The 27,077-nt window shown below is 39.4% G+C and overlaps 1 protein-coding gene across 5 annotated transcripts in view; it reads right to left on the bottom strand.

Annotated features, from left to right (window-relative positions):
• ZNF385B (zinc finger protein 385B) overlaps window positions 1–27,077 on the bottom strand; it is a 413,497-nt gene that overhangs the window by 382,386 nt on the left and 4,034 nt on the right. Inside the window, exon 1 of one of the 5 annotated variants that reach the window (XM_079923560.1) lies at window positions 7,402–7,591. The exons of the other annotated variants lie outside the window; for them this stretch is intronic. The gene's annotated coding sequence lies outside the window, so the exon portion shown is untranslated. Of the gene's footprint in view, window positions 1–7,401; window positions 7,592–27,077 lie in introns of those variants that run through there. 5 annotated transcript variants of the gene reach the window in all.

Below are 27,077 nucleotides of genomic sequence, written 5' to 3' on the forward strand. Positions count from 1 at the left end.
CACACAATGGAATATTATTCAGCAATAAAGAGAAATGAGATATTAAGCCACAAAAAGACATGGAAGAATTTTAAATGAATATTGTTAAGTGAAAAAAGGCAGTCTGAAAAGGCCACATACTCTATGATTCCAACTATATGACATTGTAGAAAAGGCAAAACTATGGAGACAGTAAAAGATCATTGGCTTTCAGTGGTTGGGAAGGGGAGGCAGAGAGAAATAAAGTGGTAGAGCAGAGTTTTAGGTCAGTGAAACTATTATGTATGATATGGTAAAGGTGGATAACAATATGCATTTGGCAAAACCCATAGAATAGTACAGCATAAAGAGTCAACCTTAAAGTAAACTATGGACTTCAGTTAATAATAATGTATCGACATTGGTTCGTCAATTTTAAGCAGTATACCACACCAATGCAAGATGTTAAGAATGGGGAAATTAAGGGGTGAAACAGAGGATGTATAGGGAACTCTGTACTTTCTCCTTAATTTTTCTGTAAGCCTAAAACTACTCTAAAAAATAGTCTGTTAATAGAAAAAATTAAATGAACTGATTGGAACTTTAATGCAGTTAAAATATCTGAAAATATACTATAATATGATGAAATAGAAAACAAAAGAAATTGCACTTGAATCCTGAACTTAAGATGCCTGGTCTATACAGACTTTCTTTTCCAGGCAGTATCAATAGTAATAATAATAATAATAACAATAATGATGATGATGATGATGATGATGGTGGTGGTGGTGGTGGTGGTGGTGGATCAGTTACTGTGCATTTACAGAGTGCCAGGCACTATGCTATAGATTTTACGCATTTTCTAATTTAATCCTCTCATAACCTTATGAGATATGTACTGTTACCCTTGCTTTTCAAACGAGGAAATAGGAACTTTCCCAATTCACATAGCTAGTAAATGGTGAGCAGGTATACACCCCACTATGCACTCTTAACCACAGTGGTGCTACTTTACATTTTACTGCAAAGGGAAGATCCAATAAAATTACATGAACGTGTCCCTAGGATTGCAAATTTATCAGATTAGGTCATTTGGAAAAAAAAAAAAAAAAGCAGGGTAAAAAATGGGCTTATCTAAATTATGTTTTTTTAAAAAAAAATCTATCTGTGACCTACATATACTTTACTATACTTGCATAAAATGAAACTATAATCTCTACTTTTCTCCAAGTAGCCTTCCTTGCAAGCAGAGAGCAATGCTTTCATGGCCCAGAAATTTGCTCAAATGTTCCTTCCAAGAGAAAAAGAGAGGTCAGTTCAGTTACAGCAAGTAATAGGCGTGCGGGCCAAGGGGGCAAGCCCTGGGCCAGGAGGGAGGAGACCCGTGTTGTGGTCCAAGCCCTGCCACTCCTGTGCCCAGCACATCTGTCTCTTGGGAACTGGACTTAAATAAACTGATAAAATCTCTGGGTGCCTTCTAGTTCTCTGATTGGTGCATGTGTGACCTTGAAGATGATTAATTCTTCTGATGGAGGAAAACAACTCAGTTATAAGGGATGAAGAAATTATGATAGAGTGTGGAGTTTCATTTCCATTTAGGCAAGACTGCCTTATGGGTCTGAGGCATCCAGTGGTGGGTCTGAGGTCCTGCGGCAGAGACTCTTGCCACAGACAAGTCTCAGAGGAACAGAATAGTCAGATTAATTATACTGTGTCAGTATTAAGAAGATGAGTTCCAGTTGGTGTCTCAAGGGATTCTGGATAACCAGGGCCCTGTGCAAAACTGAAAAAAAAAAAACCCAAAAAATCTGGCCTGTGCTATGTTTACAGAGGAATCTCCCTCCTCCAATCAACGACCTCCACCCTCCACTGCCTACTCCCTCCCCCTTCCCTTCCACACCTCACCGGGCATTCCTCCCAGGATGTCCCTTGAAGTTCCCTATGTGCTACAAAATATTCACCTCTTCCTTTAAAAATGCAGTCTCCCTGCAGCTCCTCTAGGATTTAGAAGGGAAGCAAACAGATTAAAATGAATCAGACTACAGTATAAATGGCTGAAAGGAGCTTAACCCTTCCAGGGTCAGTATGTGCATCTTTAAAATGTTAATATACAAAAACCTTTCAAAAGTGGAATTTGGATAAGTAAGAGGAAGTTTTGTGGGCTTTAAAAAATGGATTAATTTTTAGGAAAGGAAATCACACTATTTTAGGACATCCTGCCTTTATTACCCATTCGACCTTAGCCTAGCAAATCAGAAAAACAAAGCCAGACACCAAGCAACCCACCGCTCTACTTCTGAAAGATTGCTAATCCAAATCCACACCACTCTGCAAGACGCCAGGGTCTATATGTTCTGTATACTAACATTTAAGTTGCTAGCCTAAATTGTCAAGTATACATTTTATGATAATCACCATATTCTACACTAATAGTCAAAGCGTCTACGAATTACAGATGTGCTTAGAAAAAATATTCAAGACGTAACTGCAGTTAATTTTTGCTGCATGAGTAAACGAACCATGCCAAGAGCAGAAGTGATTTTGCTGACATTACTGTTAATAAGACACATTTTATTCAGCCGAAATTTCTCTGGTTTGGGCCCAAAATAACAATGTTATATAAAAAGTTTTTCTAAGTTATTATATGGCTTCTCTGAAGTCTATACAACCCATTATTGCACATTTCGCTAAGTATATCACCCTGGACACATTGAAACATATATGTATATGTACAGGTATGTACATATATATTAAACAGTTAGATGCTTTGTGCAATTTTCATATATTTAGATGCAACTGAACATTTGTCTACCCTTTTCACTTTTTCAGTCTTTTGTTTCCCCAAATGTGCCCATATTTTGACTACCTCAGGAGAATACAAAGGAAAATCATGTAAATAGAATGATCTTTTTCTTTTTCTTTGAAACTATTTCAGTTTCAAATGAAAAGCACTGATCTATAGAAGATGACTACCTAAAAAAACAATGAAAACACACAGTATTTTCTCTCTCTCACACACACACACACAGTATCCTGCTAAAAAATAGTATAAAATTCTCAGGTATAAAGTTAAAAGATTAGCAATTAGAGGGGAAAGTATTAATGCTAGAATCAAAACAAGAAGAAGAATTATTATTTTCATGGTCCTTTAAAGTTCTACGAGTGTACTGATACCCATTATGCCATGTTGATGAAGCTGCCTTATTTACTAATGGTTAGTACCTACCCTGCTATCTCATTAAAGCTTAAAGTTAAAGATGACTAATGGTGTTTTTAAAGCTTGGAGGTACTGAATATATCTTTTTATACAGTTTTGACTTTTAAACCATGTTAATGTTTTACACATTAATAAGTTAAATTTGAATAAGAAAGGATGGAGTAAACTAAATTTGATTCAAACAGAAACAAATAAACCTAATTGTATGTCAAACAGACAACATAATGATACAGAAGAAAGGAGGTAACTTTTGAATGTAGTACATGACTTTACTTCCTCAATGAAATATATTCTAAGGACAAAAGAAGAGTGGAGTGGTCTTGAACCTAATGAGTTTATTGTTGGTACTGGGATTGGTGTAGCAATTCTAAAATTGGCGGAGTGGGTACTGCAACCACGTATTAGTAAATATTGACATATTGATGTTGTTGGGAACCAGAGTTTTCTCTGTGGGAGAAAGGAGATACAGATACAGAATGGGAAAAGGAGAAAAAATGCTGTCATGTTGGACTGGAATTAAAGGTATTAGTAAGAACTTATGATTCTGTGTGTGTGTGTGTGTGTGTGTATGTATTTATTAGCCCTGTCGACTGAATGGTTCTAGAAGCAAAGACACCCTCACTCTGAAAGCAATGCTACCCTGGTAGCAATAAACATCTAGTTCCAAGATGTTGGTTTCTAAATACCATTCTCCACCAAAATAAACCAGGACATTTGGGAGAAATCACTTTTTCTTGGTCTAGGGAAGAAAAAGTATAAAGTAAGCCTGAAACCTCTTACTATGCTGGAGAAAAAGGAAGTGCTCAAAAACTGATCAAAAATTACAGCTTGAAGGAGCTCTCACTAGTCAAATTTGGGACAATTATAGCATCAAGATGTACAATGACAGGAATAGATTATAGCATAATAAATTTTTTTTAAAAATCCTTGAGTCCATACCGATTTTTTAAAAGGGGGTAGGAGGAGGAAAAGTAAGCCATTAGTTGGCTTACTTACAGAAGTAAGCCAACTAATGACTATAGAAGTAACAAGAGAAATAGAAAGTCATCGTCTTCACAACCGCCATAGTAATAACAGGTTCTGGAAAGATGCATCTGTAGTTACTAATATAATTAGATGAAAGGCTATTAGGAAACAAGATATTCACGAGTCTCAAAGTATCTCCCCACAGACTATTTATCGATTGCAAAGGGGAAAAGATACCTTTACAATGGGGAAATCTGGCAGATACACCTTTACCAGTGATCGAGTTTAAGGTCATCAACATTAGGACAAACCAACATAATGAGCCACCTGATACACACCTATGGAGCATTCTTGACAAATATATTTAACCTAAATCTAATTATGAGGAAACATTAGAAAAATCCAAATTGAGAGAGATTCTGAAGAACTGGCTCATACTCTTCAAAAATATCAATACCGTGAAAAAAAAAAAAAGGCGGCTACAGGGACTGTTCTGAATTAGAGGAGACAAAAGAAATATGACTATCAAAAAATCAGCCATACAAGCCATGATTGGAGCAATCTGGAAATTTTCAATATAGGCTGCATAGTAGATAAAAGTATTATACTGTTAAATTTCCTGGCCATGATCAGATAGATGCGGAAGTATTTAAGTTCACGGTGAAAATCATAACGTCTGCAACTAACATTGAAATGCTTTAGCAAAACAAAACAAAACCAGGTGTATACATAGAGAGAAAGGAGATAAAGCAAAGGTGGGAAATTATTGCCAATTGGTGACTCTACAGGAGGAGTTTTGCAACTTTCTGTATATTTGTAATTTTTCTAAATGAAAAATTGTTGGGGGAGGGTGGGAACCCTTGAGGTAATTAATGGGACACTTTTATACATGTTTTGGCCCCAGAACTCTATACTCCCTGTTATTCAGGTAGGGCCACGACCTCACGGGTTATGTAGAAATTAAACAGGTGCACCACAGTGCCCATGCTGGTGGGTAAGGGGGGGCTGGGAGAACCTCAGGAAAAGCCTTTGGAGTGTGGCACTTGCTGGAACACAGATCCTTCCTTACTGTGGCCTGCAAGGCCCTGTACTATTTGCCCCCTTCAGTTCTCAACTACTACCTCTCCTGCCCATATACGTATTTCTCATCCCTACTTTCCTTTTTTATTCCTCATGACCTTCAAGCTCCCTCCTCCTTGAACTTGTGTTCTCTGTGCCCTCTGCTCGGGAAGATCTGCCTCCAGATGCTTGTACATTGCAAACTTCACATCATGTAGGTCGTGGCTGGAGTGTCCTTCGCGACACCAGCAGCTCTAGAGTGACCCCTCACTCCCTGCACACTCTCTGAGAGCATCTTGTTTAAAGTTGTTCTTCATGCACTCACTCCGTGGCACAAATCAGAAATCATCATATTTATGCATTTGTTTATTAGTTTGTTATCCGTCCTCCCATGAAGGGGCCTCGGCTCTCTTGGCCACTGCCAACCCAGTGCCTCAATCGGTACCTAATGTACTCCATAAACACTTATGGACAGATGGTGCTAAAACACTGCACAACCCTGTGGATTAAATGCTGTATTGCTTTCCCCGAATATTTACATTTAGAGCAATAAAATAAAAATGCAAAATAAGGGAGTTTGAGTCGATAGCCTCTCTCTTGTTTCTCTTTAGACTATTCCAAGATACCTGAATCAATGCTCTCGTGTTTTCTAATGAAACAGAAGTATATTTGCAAACAATCACATATCATAGCAAACTGGATCTTCCTGTCCTTGTGGCGATAAATGAACAGGGGATGCAACTCTGCTTTGTTTGCCCCTAGCATTCCAGTCACCAGCCGGAGGAAAGCATTAAACAATCGAAGGTGGGAACCTATTCTGCCTTTCCACTTCATTAAATCATACATCATTTTTACATGTGAGCTGCCAGGCTATAAATCATGTAAGACAGAATGAGAGCATTTATTAAAGGGTCAGCTGAGCATATAATTTTGAATTCCTAGGCATCCAAAAACTGAGATTGACAATAAATATGATAAAACCCAGAATCATTTGCTAACTAATAAAGCAAGGATTTTCAACCCGCCAACTTGCTAAGCCACATTTTCATATTTAAAAGAATCTATATTGAATATAATTCTTATATGGTAATGAACTTCAGTCATTTATCCAGAGTACTTCCTTAAAATATACTTAGATTTTAATTTTTTTTTTTTTTGGTAAGGATTACAAGGTTAAAAAAATACCAGTGAATAGTGTTCTCATTTCAGATTGAAGTTCACTCTTGAGATAGGTATTTACACAACATCTTTCCTCCAAAGTATGTCCAGGAAAGCAGGTTAGTAGAAAGAAAATCCATTTGTCAAGAGGGAAAATGAAAATGGAGTTAGACCACGATGGCCAAGGTCACTAAACAAATCAGTAACTGTTCTGAGAGCAGAACCTGAAGAGACAGATGACTCACAGTGGTTTTCCCTCCTCCAAATACACTGTTTCATCTAAAAGGTATTTTGAGGGTATTCAAGTTTATGTATTTTACATTTGCATTCCTCACAACAAAGAGCTTTCATATTAGAAAAAAACTCACTATCTTACTTAGACACTATAATAAATATCAAAACTATTTTCCTACTTTTAAATATCTTTATGGTTATAAAATAAGGCTTGAGATCTAACACACTGAGACAGCACAGTCAGGTATAAATACTAGGTTACAGTTTTAAAAGAAGAAAGGTGCTAACTTTCTATCATTACTGTACTTTAATAATCTAAAAAGTAGGGTGCTTTTTCAGAGTCTTGCATTATGATTAGGATTTTATCAACTTTAAGTCTACTTCAGAATTACAGCTAAAGAAACTAAAATATTAAATGTTAAATATACCCACAGTTTATTTACTAATTGCTTAAAAATATAAATCTCCAATATTTCCTGTTCAAGTCCCAGGGTAGAAAAGAATGTTTCCCACGAGGTGGAAATTAGTGAGTTATACAGATCAAGGTTCCAAAGCTGTGCCTGTTTTTAAATCCTCTTTCTAAATAACATGATACACATTTCTCTCTGTGATCAAGTATAGGAGGCACAGAAAAACAAAACAAAACAAAACATAGCTTGGACAACATATTCAAAAGATTGCTTGGATCTTTTCTAACCTTATGTCCCCGCATGAACCACTGACTACAACAACACTGGTATTTCAGTATGTACAAAACAAGAAAAACTTCACAGCAAATCCTGCCTGGACAATAGATTTATCTTTTTTACCTCTCATACCAAAGTCTTCATGCACATGGAGTACCTCACTTCTGATCACGTGGAAAGTGGGGTAATTATCCTTTGCTACACCTCACCCCAGCATCGCTGTTATAATTCATAGGGTTCCATTCCCTCTGCAATTCCACAGGAAATGCTTATTGCATTGCCATTTCCAAAAGAAGATTCCTCAGGAAAAGGAAAGCACATGCTTTTATGGGATGTTAAGCTATATATAGATAGATGTATAAATATCTGTATGGCTAGATCTACAAGCAAAAAATAGTGAACAAGAATACTGGAAGCCTCATGACATCCCTAGTCTGTCATATTTGAGCACTATACACTCTTCCCTAACAAAGAATCAGTAATTTGAAATTTTTTTCATGGCCAGAATCATGGAAGGTGAAATTAACTTATATAAACCTACCTTTAAAGTGTATGTGTGTGTGTGTGTGTGTGTGTGTGTGTGTGTGTGTATAAAACATATATATATACACACACATACATATTTATGTATATATGTTTTTGCTTCAAAGAAAAAGAATATTAACCAATAAGAAATAGACTAAGAGCTAAATATCAGTTATTACTGCAAACAGAAAAAATGGCATTTTGCTGTTCCTTGCAAATTTCACACTGAAGTCCTTTCAGCTTCAGTGTTATATATTCTCTCCTAATTTAAAGAACACAAGATACTATATATAAACCATCTGGAGGAGGAAGACTATCTAAAAATGGCATTTCTACCTGGATTCTTCAGGGAGAATTCCTCTCCTGAAGAAGATTCTCCCCTGATTCTAGAAGATAACTGCTTAGCTATAGTCATTTAAGAGCTTCTTTTACTTGAAAATTCTTTGGGGGCTCATTAAAGACCAGCTGCAAAAGCTGTAGTCACTGAGCCATCTAATGATTCCTATGTCTGCCACTCCCATTAACCTTCCAACACACCTAACCCCAAGGACTTCACCAGACAGAACTGTGTGCAGATGGAGTCTTTCCCACCACCCAAGCCAACTCAGAGCTCTTGTCTGTTAATTTTCATGGAAAATCATTAACCAATGACATGGAAATTTTTCCAGACAATGGATCACAAGAGAAATGGTCTTTCTTGACTAGAAAATGAATACTATCCTTACTCAAAGTTACTTTTAAATTTAATATTCCATTTTATAATTTTATGGTACCATTTGAAATGATATGAGGTAGATCTCAAAAATGGACATTTTATGATGTGTCTCTGTTTAATTCAACTCTTTATCATGTAAATATTTACCATTCACAGACATTCAAAAATCTAAGCGTTTCAGATGGCCAACTATAGCAGCTAGGGTCCCAATGGAAAAGAAATGCAACATTCAGTTTGGGAAAGTATTTGAGGAGGGTTTATTTTTAAGAGACTATTTACAAGCATATAATCAGGGTACAGAGGAACCATAAGGAGATGCAGGAGCCAGGAGTTCAAGCAGAAGTGGTGTTACCACCACCAGAGAGATGGCAGTTACCCCAACATGGAGAGGAGGAAAGACCATGGGGGAGGTCACCTTGAGAGAAGCAGTGACCAGCACAGGGCACAGCCAGCCTGCGGTACCCTTGCAGGGAGGGATCCAGGGAATATGTACTCTGATGTCACTCTCCTCCCTCCCTCCTACCTCCTGTCAGCATTTTCCATTAACCAAACCCAACTACAAGACAGAGGTCAAGGGATTCCACTGATTCAGTCCATACAGGTCAGCCTCCCAGAGCAGAGAACCAAGCGGACAAGGGTGAGACAGGATCTGGAGGAACAGAAGACCCCCACATAGGCAGAGACAGACCACACACTCTCCCATTCTAAGATTAGATTAAATTACAATGTATTTATAATACATACAGAGTCAAGGCATCCGCCGGAGGCAGGAGCAGATGCAAGGCCCCCAGCACAGCTTGCCTTATCCCCCAGAGTCCCTAAAAGCACACAGCACATAAGCACTGGCTGTGCAAGGCAAGATCTCTTGAGTAAGAGCTGCTCATTTCTTGCCATCCCAAGTTAAATCCATATGCAGGAAGATTTTACCAAGGGCCTCTGAACGCTATGCAAAGGAGTCTGGGGTGTCTCTGTACAAAACTGAGTCACAGAAGTTCTCTGATCAGAGCAATGCCATGATTATACCTTTGTTTAGAAAAATTTCTTTGGTCACTTTGTGGTGTTAAGATTAGAAGAAGCAGTGAATGAAAGCTAGGAGACCATTTAGAAAGCCATTACAACAATCCAGGAGAGAGATAAATCCAGTATTGTCATTTTGTGTTTTATATTTTTTAAAAGCCCTGGTGCCTAATACTTTGTGATATATAAACAATGATACAAAATTTGTGCCTTTAATTTTGAAGTTTCTACATTCTCTCACTGATTTCTCTTGCTTCTTTACCTCCTGGGACCAATCATTCATCAAGTCCTGTTGAGCCTAACTTTTAACATCCCTAGAACCTATCCTCTTATCTCTGCCCATGTTTTGGTAAAGGCCACATTTATTACATAGACTAGCATTTCTCAAAATACGTACAAGCCATCCTTAGGGATTCCATGAAAAAGAAAAGCTTTCTGGTCAAATACTTTGTGGAAGTCCTAGGATAAACAAATTTAAATTGTTTCTTTATACCACTTGTGAATTCCTAGAGAAGGGGACCACATGCATCACTTCTTCCTTTCCATAAAAAATCTTGTGACTCTCCAGGGACAATGTCACACCTCAGAATATAGACTGCAAAATGCTGACATGGATAAACTAAGGTTTTCTTTGCATTTCTGTAAAACTTCATTCAGTCTGCTGACTATTCTGTATTTATTGTCCCCAGGACAGAGATTACATAGCATAAAGCAGAGAAAAAGGTAATCAATTCTTACAGTTTGTTTCAAATGTTAGGGGAACTCATGGGCAACAGATTTGGAGGACTATGACGAGTAAGAGCAAAATTTTTACACTCAGACTAGATGGAAGGAAGGGAGACGGAAGCAATCAAAAGGTAAGCAGAGAGTTTTGACTTAAGTGGGTACCTGAAAAGGGGGCCCAGTTCCCACCCCACTTAACAGCGCTACATTGAGCCCTGACGGAGGGAAAGGTAACAAAAAACCCAGAAGGTTTGGTGGAGCTAAGAGCCAAGGGAATCTCTGCCTTCCTGGGAAGATGGAGCCCTGGGAATGAAGCAAGACTTTGTAAATAAAATGGCTGAAACGTAATTTCATGTCTATGCTGGAGTTTCTCAACCTTGGCACTATTAGCGTTTTGGGCCCAATAATTCTTTGTTGTGGGGACAGTCCTGTGCAGTGTAGGATGTTTATCAGCGACCCTGGCCTCTACCCACTAGATTCCAGTAATGTAATCTTCACCCTCACCTCTTGGGACAACCAAAAACATTTCTAAGCACTGCCAAATGTCCCGGGGGGCAAAATCACAGTTGAGAACAACTGCCCTAGGTAGACGGAGTCCCAGACAGCCTCAAAGAGTTTCTTACAAGTGTAGTATAGGTTGTGAACAGCTGAATGAATCATTCTGGAGGATCCAGAGCCACCTGCATGGACAATGTCCTAGAACCAGATGGGATGAAGAAAAACAAATGCAATGGTGAAAAATGCCAGAGAGGACTGATCACGCCCAAGGACAAAATGGTACACTCCCCATAGATGCCTCCACATCATACTGCATTGGTTAAGGATGAAGACACTGGCACATACTAGGAGGCAGGCTATCTCGGTTTAAATCCTAGCTCTAAGCATTAAGAGCTATTTGACTATGGCAAGTCACTCCATTTTCTGGGTCTAATCTGGGGGTAATAATAGTACATGCCATACGTAATTACTATAGTAATTAAATGTGTTAAATTTTTAAAGGCCCTGCTCTCTCCATAATTAAGCTTTGAATAAGCAGTGGTTTTTACCATGTATACAAAACACCCCCCTGAAATTTGATCTAATTCAGAGGAGAGTGACCCTGAATTAAAACTAAATTTCTACCACCAAATCAAATGAGGCTCACAATAAAAACTGAAATTCATATAAAAATGAACTTATTTTTCCATTACCAATTTGTGTTCACCAATTTCTTCTCACTACATTGGTCTCTTTGTATCCAGTCTGACATTCTCCATCTCCACCCCTCAATGTATCTTCATACCACCACTGTGGTCATCCTTTTAAATCTCAAATCTGATCAGATAATGGGTTCCCTATTATCCACAGTCATGGTCACACAGAGAAACGTCAAGAGTTCAAGGCTATGTGGGGAAGGGCATGGCATGAGGGTCCACTGGGTTTCTGTGTAAGATTTTATTCTAAAAATTATGGTGACTTCCCTGGTGGCGCAGTGGTTAAGAATCCGCCTGCCAGTGCAGGGGAAATGGGTTCGGGCCCTGGTCCGGGAAGATCCCACATGCCACGGAGCAACAAAGCCCACGCGCCACAGCTACTGAGCCTGCGCTCTAGAGCCCACGAGCCACAACTACTGAGCCTGCGTGCCTAGAGCCCATGCTCGGCAACGAGAGAAGCCACCGAAATGAGAAGCTCGTGCACTGCAACGAGTAGACCCCGCTCGCCGCAACTAGAGAAAGCCTGCACTCAGCAACGAAGACCCAGCGCAGCCAAAAATAAATTAATAATTAATTAATTTTTAAGAAATTATGTATACTCCTAAAAGATGTTTGAAAATCATTGGTCTGCAGAGATTCCACCAGATGGCAGTCAAGGCCACCCATGAGCAGTCCTTACTCATCCTTCCAGCTGCTTGACAACCTTGTGATCCAGATGAAGAAAGTCACCCGTACAGAGTACATGTGCCACGAACTTCATAGTTTTGTACATGCTATTTCATCCGCTTGGAATGCTTTTCTGTATCTCCTACAGATAGGAAGTCAATGAAGGGCCCTTTTCCTGGGAAACATGCTCAAGTTTGCATTTTTGAAAGAAATATCATGTACTCTGGTGCTGAGGGGCCTGCTTCATGTACTGTAGGATTCCTTACCAAGGCTGGTAGGGGAAATACCTAGCATCCCTATAGTCACATTCCCCCACAAAGTCCGGGGTGCTCCAAAACACAGAACATTGGATCCACCAACCTTAGGAAATCAACTCTCCTTGTCTATTCTTTCATATTTTCCAGCTTATCCTTCCCAAAAGTCCCTACCCGTCTCCCCTTATATGATCTAGTCCCTTCCAAGAGACTCTAGAACACCAGAGCCAGTCTCTCTTCTAGTATGGGCAACTTCTGCTTTCATCTCGGCTATACCACTCTCCCCTGAGGCAAAGAGAGCACAGAGCTCTGGAAAGGGGAAAGATATGCACATCTAGAGTAAAACACAACTGCGTCACAGTGAATCACCATTCCACCTGCATGTGTGTCTCAGTGAATCACAGCTTCTTTCTTCATACTTTTCTTGAATAAGTTTAGATTAGTTTTGTGGTCAGAAAAATATACTATTAAAAACAAGTCCAATTGGGACACCCATCTATGTTGAAGCACCCTTCTACAAGTTAAACCATGATATAGAAAGCAGTACCTTGCCCAGTAGCTGCCTTCTCCCTTTTCCAAACCTTCAACATGGTTCATTCAGTGATGAAAAATACTGCTCTTTCCTCAGGAGGGTCACCATTCATTGCCTTCATCTGTGCATCCATGTTCTACCCTTTCAGTTTAATGCCACAGCCCATCAGATCATCTCCTCCTCTGTCCCATTTGGCAGCCAGTCTCGGGACTGCTGCTGGTTTTCCATCTGTCAAACTCAATCTATCTTCAACATAGAGGCAGGGCCTGGAGAGTGGACTGAGTGAAGAACAGTGAAGGCGGACTGGTTTTACCCTGGATTTGATCTACTTTGAAGGGAGAAGGGGTCCTAATAACATGGAAAATTCCCTAGCAGGGACTTGCTTCCTGGCTTTGAGAGAATCTGGTTAGAAATGGGCTTCCAGCTTGGAAGATAACAACCCCATACAGTGAAGAGCTTTTGCAGTGTCTACCCGGTTACAAAGATTCCTCTTAACCCCCAGCAAGAGGGGCGTGAGGGAGCAGCCGTTTTGAGCAATTCTGTACAGTGTGCCCATACTCCCTGTTACAGTGGACTGGTCCAGAGAGGATGCCTGGTCCAAACCAATTAGATGGAATGGAATATGCTTGCATAACCTCCTTGAAAATGGACACCAATTGAAATTGCCTCTTTCCATTTGCTAGTTGTGTGACCTAGGGTGAGGCATGTAACCTCTCTTGACCTATTTCTTCATCTGTGAAAAGAATAATTGGAACTAGATGATGTTTAAATTTCCTTTCTGCTCTTGCATTACGGTTGTCATGAAGCAGGTGGATTCGAGAGTCAGTGAGGCCTGGGTTCAAGATCATGTTTTGTCAGGCACGAGTCTTATGACCTAGAAAAGTTCCTGGAGTTCTGAAGTATGAGTTTCATCATCTGTAAAATGGGAATGATGATAGTGCCCACCTTGTTGTTAAGTGATATAGTGTACATAAAGTGCTGAAACACCACCACACAAAGTAAAGCGGCCTATGGCCTATGGTTGCTATTGTTATTGTTATTTCTACATGGAACATAATGTGAATTTTTTTTAAAGGAAGGAAAATAAAATTGATTTTCTTTTTTAAAAAAGGAAGGAAACCAAGGTGAAAACATCATAATTGTTCAGCTAAAGGAATGATTTGAATAAGAAGATCAAACCATTTGGCTTAATATTAGTGCAAAGAAGTGAGGGGATGAAGGACAAAGAATCAATATGACCTTCCAGGCATGTAAACATGTACAGGATGTTTAATTGTGGTCTAAAAAAAGGTAACACTATTTATGCCAAGGCCTATCACTCTCAGAACTTAAATAAAAATTTGATAACAAAGAGTACTCCAAATACAAATAGCATTGGGTAAAATTACAACTCTCTAATGAATGACAAAATCTGTAAACTTGAAGAACCATGTTGAAGACATATATTCCATTGTCTTTCTTCATAACCTTGTTTTGGTGACATGTACAATATTCATATACCTGGGATATTCCTTTTTTATTATGTCAAGAGCATAATGCTTACTACTCCAAACCACACAAGATTGATTATCTCAGATCCAACTGTTTATCTCAATCCAGAAACTGCCCTAACACCCCTAAAGGTGGTAATATTTTAAAACTCTCATAAGAATAAACTAGGATGTCTATTACAGAATATTTTTCTGTACATAGACGGTATGCTCCGGCAGCAACTTACTGACACGGATTCACTTAAACATGCAGCCTTATCATTTCTTCTGTGAGTCACATGATCTGATCGGGTACGATGCAATGAACTGAAGAAGGGTGAGAGAGAATACAAGGCAGGTAAGAGAGGAAAAAGTAATAAAGGAACCAGTGTTGCATACTGTGGCATAATATAATGCCAGCCTCAAGAGATGGAAAATCTCAGCAGTAGATGGGCTATAGTTAGTGAAGGCAGTCGACCCAGGGTACTTCAGCCAAAACAACAATGTCATTCTACCTGTAAAGCTGAGAGCAAGTGCCACAAAAATTGATGGGGACAGGAATCAAAGATAAAGCCATCATACAAAGGGCATGTCACTTTTGCCTCTCTTATAAAAGAACTGTATAGATCACACGCATCTTGTTTTTCACATCATATTTGTAAAGATTTACAGCCCTTGTTCCATTTTCCGGGCTTGCATGTACAAAGCAACATGTGTACAAATGAACCTTTTCAGATGGTCACACTAGGGAACTGGCAAGAGTTTATCTATTTGGGGGATCCTAGAGACCTCCTGAGCAATGCAAGGACTAAATTATCCATTATTCCACATTTACGACTTGATATCAGGTGCCCTAGAATTCAAAGCATGTTTAAGGTGGTCCTGGATATCTTAGAACAAATGAGTCACTCTTATCTGTCCCATTCAACTATCTTGGCACTACCAAGAGTTGTCACGTCATGTGGCTGGCAGGACTTTTACAAAGTCAGCTGGTTCTTTTGCGGGATGATGAAAGACAAAGAGAACAGTTCAAAGATTCTTTTCGTAGACAATATTCTCTCCAGTGACATACTTGCACATGGTAGGAACTAAATACATACTTCTATTTGACTGTGGAAAGTCATCTTCCTGGAGGAGTTAATGACTTGCCGACTATCAAAATAGTAATTAGAGCATGTTTATGTCCCAAATTTGGTGTTAATCGGTTACTTTGATGTTTACATTTTAAAGCCATATTCTTGTAAAACATCTAGAATGGCTATTTTCAGAATCTGGAATTTAGGGGGTCTAATAACTTTAGCATCCTGAAGTCATTTCAGAAACAGAAGTACAAGATTTAATTTAAATCATTCTAATCACTCAGATGTCTAAGCAGATACGTTGTCTATTTGTCCTGTTATATTTACATATTTTTAGATGGGACTTTGCTGATATAAGGTGGTGATATTAGAAGGAAGTTTGCCCAGGAGCCCACTAACTGAAATAAGTATTTCATATCCTGCTTATCTATTTATATTTGTCTAAATAACCCCTCAAAATGATTGTGGGAGCAAAAAACTTTTATTTCACACATAAAATCCACCTCCAGCATGTTTTTCCCCTTTACAGATTGACCTCTCCATGAACCCAGGGGGCCTGAGCCTGGGTCAGAAGCATGGAGCAGAGACGAACTTTTAGTGGAAGAGGGAGACTATACTTCATTACTGTCCTACTCAGATTTTAATGTGCAAATGAAACACCCAGAGGTTTAAAATGGAGGTTCAGGTTCAGTAGATCTGAGGTGGGGCCTCAGATTCTGCATCTCTAACGAGCTTCCAAGTGACGCTGCTGCTCCATGGCCCAGCATAGAGCAGCTGGGAGCCCACTGTCCTCGGTGAGACCCCCGTCCTGATCTGCCACTACTGGGCTGGGCCACTTGGCACTTTTCTCAGGGCTTCAGTTTCCTCCTCTATAAAACTAGGCAAGAGATAGATAAGCAACAAGGATTTACTATATAACGCAGGGAACAATATTCAGTATCTTATAATAACCTATAATGGAAAGTAATCTGGAAAAAATATGTATGTTTGTAACTGAAAAAATAAAAAAGAAATCGAGGCTCTTAGCAAATTCAGGAGTCGAAGAGAAGGTAAATGAATAAATTTAGGTGAAAGCATTCTGAAAAAAAGTTTAGGGAGCTCCTTGACTAACAGTCTTTAAAATCATTGAAGGACATGAAGATAACCCTTCCCCCGAAACCAACAAACTGGATGCGGTTGATTCTGTCAGATTCCTGTTCCACCAAGCCATTCCCTTCTTGTATTCTCCACCGAGCTGCTGCTCTAGATGCCTGCCCTTTGACCAGGCTACAGCTGTTAACCCAGCCTTCTACACAAAGTTATTTCTGAGTGGCCCCTGGCCTACACCCTGCAGGGTGGCACAATCCTCTTGATACCTCTTCTTCCAAAGTTCCAGGTTCCATTAACGTCGTCTCATGACACTAAGTTGTTAAACTGTAGGGAGGAAGAGAGGACAATTTTCCATGTCTGTGTAATTCATAATTTATAGAATTTTCTCTCCTAAAAGGTACCATTGCTACCTGCTGGTCTTACACGACAAAAGTGAGGGCTAGTAAAAATAAACTCCTTAGCCAATATCACAAAAATAATTAAGGGTGGAAACAGGACTGGAAATGATGTGTTTAACTCCCAGTTCAGTCTGACTGCCTCTACTCCACCTTGGATGAAATTTTCCCACACTCTTCGTTTTATCCCAAAGCTCCTTAAAAGCCACCTACAGCCACTTTTGGTTTTGCGGCAGCAGTTGGTGGTGGTGCCATTGAACCAACACAATGTTGAAGAGGAGGAAAGAGATAAACACCATGGGAGCAAGGGAGAGGCACTCCTCCTGGGTGAAGTGGAAGGGACTGGAGTGAAGAAATGTGTGTCCTTAGTGGCAGGTCACCTCACCTCTGTCCCCTCAGGAAAGACTCAGGAAAGAATAAATGAAATCCTCAGGCCTACAGGTGTCCTCCAGAGATGCTGTTATCTATTTTAATCCATTTTAAACAGAATATCTCTTTTAAACAGACAGGCCACCCTATAACCAGAGTAATTGCTTGCTGTGTGATTAAGAACATCTTGGATCCAGGGTCCATGATGGCACACAGCTCTAGAAAGAAACCCATTAGTGGTACAGCATGCCAAGAGGTAAGATCTGGACCAAGGAGGAGGTATTATTGCACTTGAGAGGAGCCAGCCTGGATACAGACTGAATAGCCATGAAAAAGTGATCATGGGTACCAAGCAAAGAATGAATTATGGAGCTGTGTGGAGAGAAATGGGCTCAGGGAAGGTTTATTACGCTCCATGTTCACTCTGCTAGCATGCTGCAGAGTCTCTGAGGTACAGATTTACTCAGGATGGAAATTTTACATCCAGGGATGCTATCTCAAATAATCTAATTTGGTGAGATGAGAAAATCATCTCTCGTAAAACTATCATCCCTTTTCAAAAGCCCACATAAAAGTTTACAGGCTGTTGAGGTCTCTAGCCATGGCAGGAGCTTCTATTATATACGATGTGGAGGCAACGAACTTAAAGATAAAATTATTTTAATAAGAAATGCTACTACTCGGTATGTGCAGTTTGCTTTTTACAGCCTGAACTTCATAAATTTTTATAAGGTGTCTCTTTATTGTCAGGCTCAGGAGCTGCTGTGTCACTGTTGCTCAGTCAAAGCTTTTTCAAATAAAAAAAATCTCGATCTGGATGTGATATTATATATGATATTAAGATAGCTGACCCCATATTTACTTCCAGTGTCTCCTCAGCAACATTCATGTCTTCTATGCAAATGTTAAAATAAATATATTCCCAATCACTGTGAAATGGGTTATTCGTTTGCCATTTATACATGTAGGAGCAGGATGCCTCAGCAGGAAGGGACCTTGACTGTCCTCTACTAATTCTAGATGGAAGAGAAATGATGTAGAGGAGCACGAAAAAACCCATGCCAAGACAACTTCTTTAGGACTTGTGTGTGGGTATCTTTCAAGGGTTGGATAGAAGAGGAAAGAGAGAGGGGAGACAATTTCCAAATAAGAGCAGTTATCATTTTTCAAGTGCTCATTATGTCTCTGATACAGGATAAGCACTTGATATCCATTATCTCACTGAGTCCTTGCAATCCTATGAGATGGAGAATAGCATGCCCATTTTATAGGAGATGAATCTTCAGCTTGGAGATGTTTATAGTTTGCCCAAGGCCATACGGCAGGAACTCAGTCTGGATGTGTCAGATGACAAACATGGTTTTATTCCAATGTCACATCTCAAAATTGTTTCTCAGCAACATCATTCTGGTTTCTGGGTTATCCAGGAGAATACTGCGTAGAGGAAAAGAACTTCACGAAAACTTGGAAGAGAAAAGAGATTATGAATTACAGTATATCAGACCAGAATGAGCCCCTGAAAATTGCCTGGACAAACTCTTCATTTTACTGAGAAGAAACAGAAAGGTGGTCACAGGACTAGTTCTGGGTCACATAGCTAGTTAACAGCAGAAGCAGGATTTTCTCTTCATCTCACCACTAGTGCTGCTGAAGGCAATACATCTAGTCAAGTTGAAGGAGTTACACAAGAGGTGATTTTTCCCTTCTCTAATTCTTTTTTTCCTGCCTCATTCTCTTTAGTACCTTCTGCCCTTCCCCTGAAACAGAATGAATGGGATAAGTAATTAGGATGTGGTTAGGATAGGAAAGGCAGGGTCAGGAGAAGTTAAGAGTATTCTGGTATTTTTCCTTTTAGGTCCTTAACTTGAGGATAACAGTCATCCTAGGTATTTCTTTTGGGAGAGGGATGAAATGAGAGGAGTAATCAAATACTCAGTCAACAAACATTAGAATTTACTATTTCCAGAGACTCAAACAGTCATTAACTTTTTGAATAAATCTAGTGGCCTGCTCTCAAAGAGCTTACAGCCTAGTGAGAAAAAAATCAATGCAATCAATACAAACCGGTCATTATAATCTAATATTGCAAGCACCATGAGAGAAACACAGAAAAAGTGATACGGGAACATGAAAAGACAATAAAGGAGTTTAGCTCAGGTATGATGGGTACTCAGGGCAGCCTGTGGGAAGTCACTGATGATGACCACAGGGCTTGAGCCTCATGTAAGGGGCAGGAAAACAATTGTAGAATTCTGGCTAAGAAGGGCACACAGGGGTTTGTGCCTTTTGACTCTTAAATGAGATAATGTTCTAGCACATATAGGTTCTCAATAAATGTAATGTGCTTAAAAAGTCTGGGGGAAAAAGATGAAGTAACTATTCTTTCACATTTTAAGAAGTCTAGAAACATCTCTTCTCCTACCTTTTTTTCTTTTATGTTCCCCTCCTTTGCCTATAGTCAAATTATTTTATCAACAGTGTGAAGAAGGGCACTGACTGTAGTGATCAACCCATTCAAGCTTCCACGCAGTGACAGAATTCCTTCTATGTTGTTTCTGGTGACTGGTCCTCTCATCCATTACATACTGTCACCTGGAGCGAGCATGAAACTTCAAGGCCATCGCTGGACAGTTTGAATCATTAGAAAGTTCCTTCCCATATTAGTTGAAATCTGCCTCCCTACAATCCTGCCCACTGAGTCTGGTCGTCCCTGCTGGAACTTCAGAAAAATGAATCTACTTTGTCCACATCTCATCCCTTCAAGTGTTTGCAGGCAGCTGCCACGTCTGTTCAAAGCCATCTAATCTGGCACCAGCTGGTGAGGCATGTGCCTTGTCCTGTTGCTAAAGGAGGTTAAGAAACAGCAGCCATGGGGGTGGGGAGACTCACAGAGATTCTGCTCTGTGCCTTTCTTCATGTTGGGCTGCTTACAGTGGCTTCAACCAGTGCTGATATCATGCTCTTAGTATCATAATAAGGCTTGACAAAAACAAAGAAGTGGGGTAGTCTGAGAGGCCTCAGGAGTGGTACCACCTTCCCAACTAAGCACAGGCCCTAGAGACTATTAAGAATCCATCCTGTGGAGGAACTCTCCAACAACCACCATTATTAGCCCGATGGAACAGTTCAGATGTTGCCTTTTAATTTTTTTCCCCCTAATGTTAGAAAATAACTGCCATGGGACCAGTAATTACTTCTGGAGGAGATCCATAAGGTCTGACGTTGCTATCTCCTATATGCATAATTCCCTTTCCCATCTAATTTGATTGGTGATATCATTTTCCAGGCAGGTATACCTTTCTGCCAATCACTCACCTTCAGAAACCCTTGCTCCCTTCAGCTATCAGTGAGCCTTCCTTATCGTTGAGGAAAGAAGTTGACATCTAAGAGGGCTGAGTCAGGCTGGACGTAGGGTTCCATCGTGACCTGACCTTGCAATGAGGGGATGTTAAACTATTGACTCTTATGCCACCTTACCCTCAATCACTCTCTGAGGTTTTACAGATTAAAGATGGGTTATTTTGTCACAGCTTACCCTTCCCCCTCCCCATATCCTCAAGTCCATTCTGTAGTAGGTCTGTGTCTTTATTCCTGTCTTACCCCTAGGTTCTTCATGACCTTTTTTTTTTTTTTTATAGATTCCATATATATGTGTTAGCATATGGTATTTGTTTTTCTCTTTCTGACTTACTTCACTCTGTATGACAGACTCTAGGTGGTTTGTGACCACCTAGAGCGGTGGGATAGGGAGGGTGGGAGGGAGGGAGACGCAAGAGGGAAGAGATATGGGAACATATGTATATATATAACTGATTTATTTTGTTATAAAGCAGAAACTAACACACCATTGTAAAGCAATTATACTCCAATAAAGATGTTAAAAAAATGGGTTATTTAACAAGAGAACACTATTGCTGGCTTTTAAAATAATCAATGATAGAGTTGCTCATAATATTATACCTAATCATTTTTAATGCCACTTTTGTTCGTTATTTTATATAGCAACACTAAAACATCCTATAATTTGCATTTTTAAATGGGTCTGTTGAAGTCACACCCTGAAGACTCAAAACTGTTACCCATACACAATAAACAATTTTTCTTGCTATAATTCTTGATAACTCAGAAACATGATTTCAAGGAATCAAATAATTCTGAAGACCAGGTTGCCTTTTCCCCATGCCAGCCAAGAGTACATAATACTGCTTCTTTTCCAATGCAATATAAGAGGAAGACAATAGATCTGAGAACCTGTGAAATTCTCGACAAATTTAAACCTTGCTTATGTAAGCTATATACAGGGAGGCAAGAAAGCCTTCAAGGATTTGAAAGGGCTTACAGGGGTCCCTCCGCCAGGACAGCAGCAGTTTGAACGCGTGCCACCACATCTGCACATTTCGCATAGTCATTTGGGCCTCTACTTGGCAGCTGTGGAAACGGGAAGACAAGAAGAGACCAGAGAGCAAGGAGCCTGTGTTTCCCACCAGAAAACCACAGGACAGGAGAAGTGGCTGTTCCCTGGAGGTAGAAAGGGAGAGGCCTGGAGATGTGGGAGGGGAGAGACACTGCTGATATTCAGCAGTCATGGTGGTCTCTGTACCAGCCATATGACCACTGCAGTCGAGGTGGCTACCAGAACTACTGGGGTTGTCTGAAGCTCCATAGATCAGTGGCTAGAGAACTCCATCAAGGCATAATCATCATCTGAGGAAACAGGGGGAAATTCTGGCTCTAAGACCTTACCTCCCACAATTTCCTTTTAGATTTTGTAGGGTGAGATTTGGGCCCTGGACATTGAATATTACAAGTGAGCTCACAGGGATACTGAGGCAGGTGGCCAGTGGTCCACGTTATCATGGAGAATCACAGTGGACGAAAACCTGTGGGTAAAGGCCAGTGGGTAGCCAGTGAGAGAACACAGTGTGGTTCTCTAGAATTCACACATGACAGACTCCACGTGGGTGGCTCAGAGCAGTGGTTAATGCAGCATGGAGGGACAGAGCTGTGCATGTTTCACTGGACTTTACCCAGAACCACAGTAATTCTGATATGCAACCCAGGTTGAAACGAGTGCTACTCTACAAAACTAGTACTATTTCCAAGTGTGGTCTGTGAATCAACTGTGATTCTTATAAAATCTTTAGGTAAAAGATTTAGATTCCTGGAGTTTGGGATTAACATATATACACTACTGTATATTGTATAAAATAGGTAAACAACAAGGATCAACTGTATAACACAGGGAATAATACTCAATATCTTGTAAAAGAATCTGAAAAAGAATATATATATATACAAGTGTATATATATACACACATATATATATATAACTGAATCACTTTGCTGTACACTTGAAACTAATACAACATTGTAAACCAACTATACTTCAATTAAAAAAATTTGGATTCCTGGATCCTACCTCAGACTGCTGAGTCAGAAACTTCAAGGATGAATTCCAGGAATCTGCATTTTTTGCAAGCTCTCCAGGGATTCTTTCACAAATACAGAATCACTGTATGAGAGAGGTCTTAGGACCAGCCTGGTGGCCACATGTAGGGGACACAAGGAGAAGGCTATGCAAAAGAGGAACAAGACTAAGATTTTACCTTCTATACTGAGTTTTGACACTTACATCACTGTGCAAGTGAGACTGACCACTAAGAACCATACATGTAGTAATTAGGTATATACGGACTTAAACTCTTTCATAATCCTATATGTAGTTCACCAATTAGGTCTTTTTCTTGCTAATTATTTTGTTGTCTCAATTTCAACACGGAGAATCCAATTCAGGTGTTAAAATAAATGCCTGCGAACCCAGGAGGATCCAGGTGACTATTCAACTATGACTCAGGTGCCTGAGAAGAGACTGTCCTTGAATGAGTCCGCCCTGGTTACACAGACCCTGGTTAAATAAGCTGGCTCCTATACCTGGATCGCACTCTGATTTGGGTCACTTCCAAACATTCCAGGTTTACACATGCGTTCAGAGTTCACAAAGCACATTTATGCAGAAGCTACGCTTTGAACCACTTGGTCTTTCCAAAAATTCAAAGCCCAGGTTATATATTTTGCTGTTAAAAATTTGCCTGCGCTTCATGTGGTTACACGTTTTCAAGAGTTCTTATAGTGCTTACAATTCCACCTCTATTCTCCCTTCCATTTCATTGTTCTCCTAAAGTTAACAAGGAAAGGTAAACAAGTAAACAAAGATATATATAGTTTAAAAATAAGAAGAAAGTTTCAAACAGAAGACTCAAAAATTCTCTTGGCAAAGAAATCAGTGTATCTATGAGGTATTTGATATTAATTATTATTTGATATTAATTATTAATTATAATAATGGCTACCTTTATGAGCACTGTAGGACTTTATGTAGTTTTGTAGCCAAGAACTTTGCTAAGTATGTTATGTGTATTATCTCATTTAACCTGACAACAATCCCATTAAAGTTTCTCTCACTGTCTCTTAGACTTGGGAAACTAAGGCACAGAGAGGTTGATTAACTTGGTCAAAGTCACACAGCTAATGCATGGAGGAGCTGGAATTTGCATCCACAAAGACACCAGAGCCTGAACACAACCACTAGGCTATACAATTTCCCATCTTCAATAGTGCAACACATGCAGGAAGTGAGATGCATTTAATCATTAGCATCTCCAGATATTATTTAAGACCATGTACAATGACCAACTGATTGAAGTAAAAATATTTCATATATATAAAATAAAAATGCCTGTGCTTATATACAGGTATATTTGTACACAAACAATAGCGTTTTATGCTATTCTTATTCTCAGCATCATAATTTTCATGACATATAAGGTAATACCTCGCCCCAAGTCTGTGAGGGAAAGTTTTCCCACCTCTAAATTATCAAATCGAAGGACATCACAGAGTCCACCCAATTTCTATGTGAAGTTTAAATTCTAGTGTTAATATCAGAAGTTTTCTACCCTTATTTTTAATGTTTAACTTTCCTAGTCTCAGATTTTAAATATCCTAGATTCTATGGGTCTCACTTTTCTAATTTATCTAAGAGGATATTGCACAAAAATCCCTTTGAACCCTAAAGACACAATGACTTACTTTGACTGAACAGTAGTCATTTCCATATCCCTAACTAATATTTCACAGAAACAGCAATCTATTAAGCCTGAGATGAATTAAAATCTGAACTCTGATTCATGAACAGTATAAGCTGACCAAGAGTCCAGGCCTCTAGACTCTGAATATCATACGTAATAGGCTAACCATCAGACCAACCACTTTAACTAATACATATCAAAAATCACAGCTCTCCATAGATTTTTACACAATTTTAACATGAGTATATTAAAGCAAAGATTTTAAAGAATTAGCTAATCATCTCTCACCACGGGCCTTTCCCTAGTGTAGCTCAAAAGTTCTTTTCACAATTTCATAGTATCTTGTGTTATTTTTAAAACTACAATAACAATATGGAAAATAAACATTAGTGAAGACTTAACTGAAAAATACTCTTCCTGATCAAAAAGTAAATAATGCAGAAATAAAACATTTTATTCCAAGCGAAAAAGATGAGAAATAGTACCCATCCACAGCTCCTTCCGTCGCAAAGTCCATCAGCGTAACAACCCTGATATTCACGATTGGTTCCCTATGCCAGGCCCACTGGAATTACTGAACACCTCTTTTATTTATTATCAGTTTTGTCCAGAAAAAGGGGGGATGTGGGTTCTCAGTTAATATTGGTTATGTTCATTTATCCAAGCTATGATTTGCTGATAGCATAACAGCATAATAGCTATTCCAGAATCTCAGTCAAAAGGAGAAGAAAAAGTTGACTAGCTTTAGCCTGCACAGGAAAGGATCTCTCTGTGTATGCTTTTTTTATTTTAAATTCATTTCCCATTATAAACTGAGAAATGTAAATGCTTAGCACATTCATATTTATTTCCAAAATAAAATGCTCCCTTAGACTCATGAATTTCAATCCTTTCTACTTGTTGATGATAGAACTGTCTTTATGAAAGAGCTAAGTCATTTTTCATGAAGTAGGTATAAAAGCCTGGTCATCTTTTTGTAACAGTTTATATGTATTTTAATTCATCTCTGGTATTTATGAGATCATAGAGTTGATGTGGCACCAGATGGATCAAAACTAAGAGAGTGATTGGTTTTTATTAATATATATGCCTTCTGTATTTTTCCCACTGACTTCTGAAAAATATGTTCATAAATTTCCTTTCTAAGTGATTATACTGTGCTGAAAATCTTAAAGGTGAACAGGGGGTAAGAGTGTTAACTGCCAAGGCAAGATGACCCTTTAGTAATTCAACGGATATAAAATGTAATATAAAATGTAATAGAATAACTGTCATGATAAATGACCACAAGGCTGTCACATATTCCTCATAACAACCAAGTCAACCCACTTTACAGATAAAGAAATCAAGGCCCTAAGATGTTAAGTAATATCCTCAGCTCTCAAAGCTGGTGAGGAACGAAGCCAGGGTTTGACTCAGCACAATGTTATGTTCTGGAGCACCACTCCACGCTGCCTTCACAGATCAGATCCTGTAGTTCTCCACCCAGGCTGCGGACTGGAATCACTTGGGGAGATTTAAAAAAATACTGATAAAGTAAATCATTCCCATGAGATGGGCTAGGAATGTCACTATTTTTTTTCAAAGACTCCTGACATGATTGTAGTGTGAATCCATGGCTGAAAACAACTGGATTAGTGAATGCCAAGGAATAGTTATTTTCTTAAGAAATATGAGTCTCTCTGAGTAGGGAGAGAACAACCCAAGTTCAAATTGTTTATTTGGAACAGAAACACTAGATGGGAGCACGTACCGACACCAGCATCATCAGAGCATCCTTGTTTCCTCCCCCAACCTGCTCATTCTGCCCCATGTGAGGATCCCACATGGCATCTGGTGCTGAAGCAGACCCAGGAAGCTGTGTAACCCACACCTTCCGTCCACAAGGGAGGAGTCCAGAAAATAAACAGCTTTGCCCAACGTCTCATACGAGCAGTAAAGGCAGAATGAGAGCTGGAGTCTCCCGCACCCTGTTTCAGTGCTCCTTTCACACAAAAAAATTTGGAAGCGGTAGGAAAACAGTTGGGGCAGGGAGTCAGCCAAGGCATCCAAAGAGAATTTCAAGAACCAGAGAGAGCAAGGGAGAGAAAAAAATTGTAGCAGACTGAGAAAGGAGAACAGGCACAATCTGAAAATAACGGGAAAAATGAGAGGAAACATAATAAAGCAAAAGAACTGGCCAGGAAAAAATAAAATGGGGCGAACTGGCCATCATAATACTTCATCAACAAAATAAAAGGAAAATACAAGGGAATAATGGCACCTTCCACTCAGCTTTGGGAAGCACGGTGAGGCCTAAAGTACTTTCAAAATAATGTAATATAGAAGCAAACACTAACTGTAGGAGAATCACCTGGCAGAGAGGCAGGGTTGCCAGAAACTCCCAAACCTGGGAAGCATCACCTACTACCTTGCTACTCAAAGTAGTTCGAGGATCAGCTCTGACAACATCACCTGGGAGCATGTTAGAAATGCAGTCTCTCTGGCCTGTGCCAGATCTGCCGAACCAGAATCTGCATTTTCATTAGATCCCCGCATGATTCAGATGCATATTCAAGTTTGCCAAGCACTGGCTCTACTATAAGAACCAAAGTGAGGGGTAAAAAACCAAACAACTATTACAGGCAGAAGGTGGGACTAAAGAACTAAGTAGACGTCAATCTGCCTAATTAAATTATTTGTGGC

The sequence above is a fragment of the Stenella coeruleoalba genome, assembly GCF_951394435.1.
Source record: "Stenella coeruleoalba genome assembly, chromosome: 6".
Taxonomy (NCBI): Eukaryota; Metazoa; Chordata; class Mammalia; order Artiodactyla; family Delphinidae; genus Stenella; species Stenella coeruleoalba.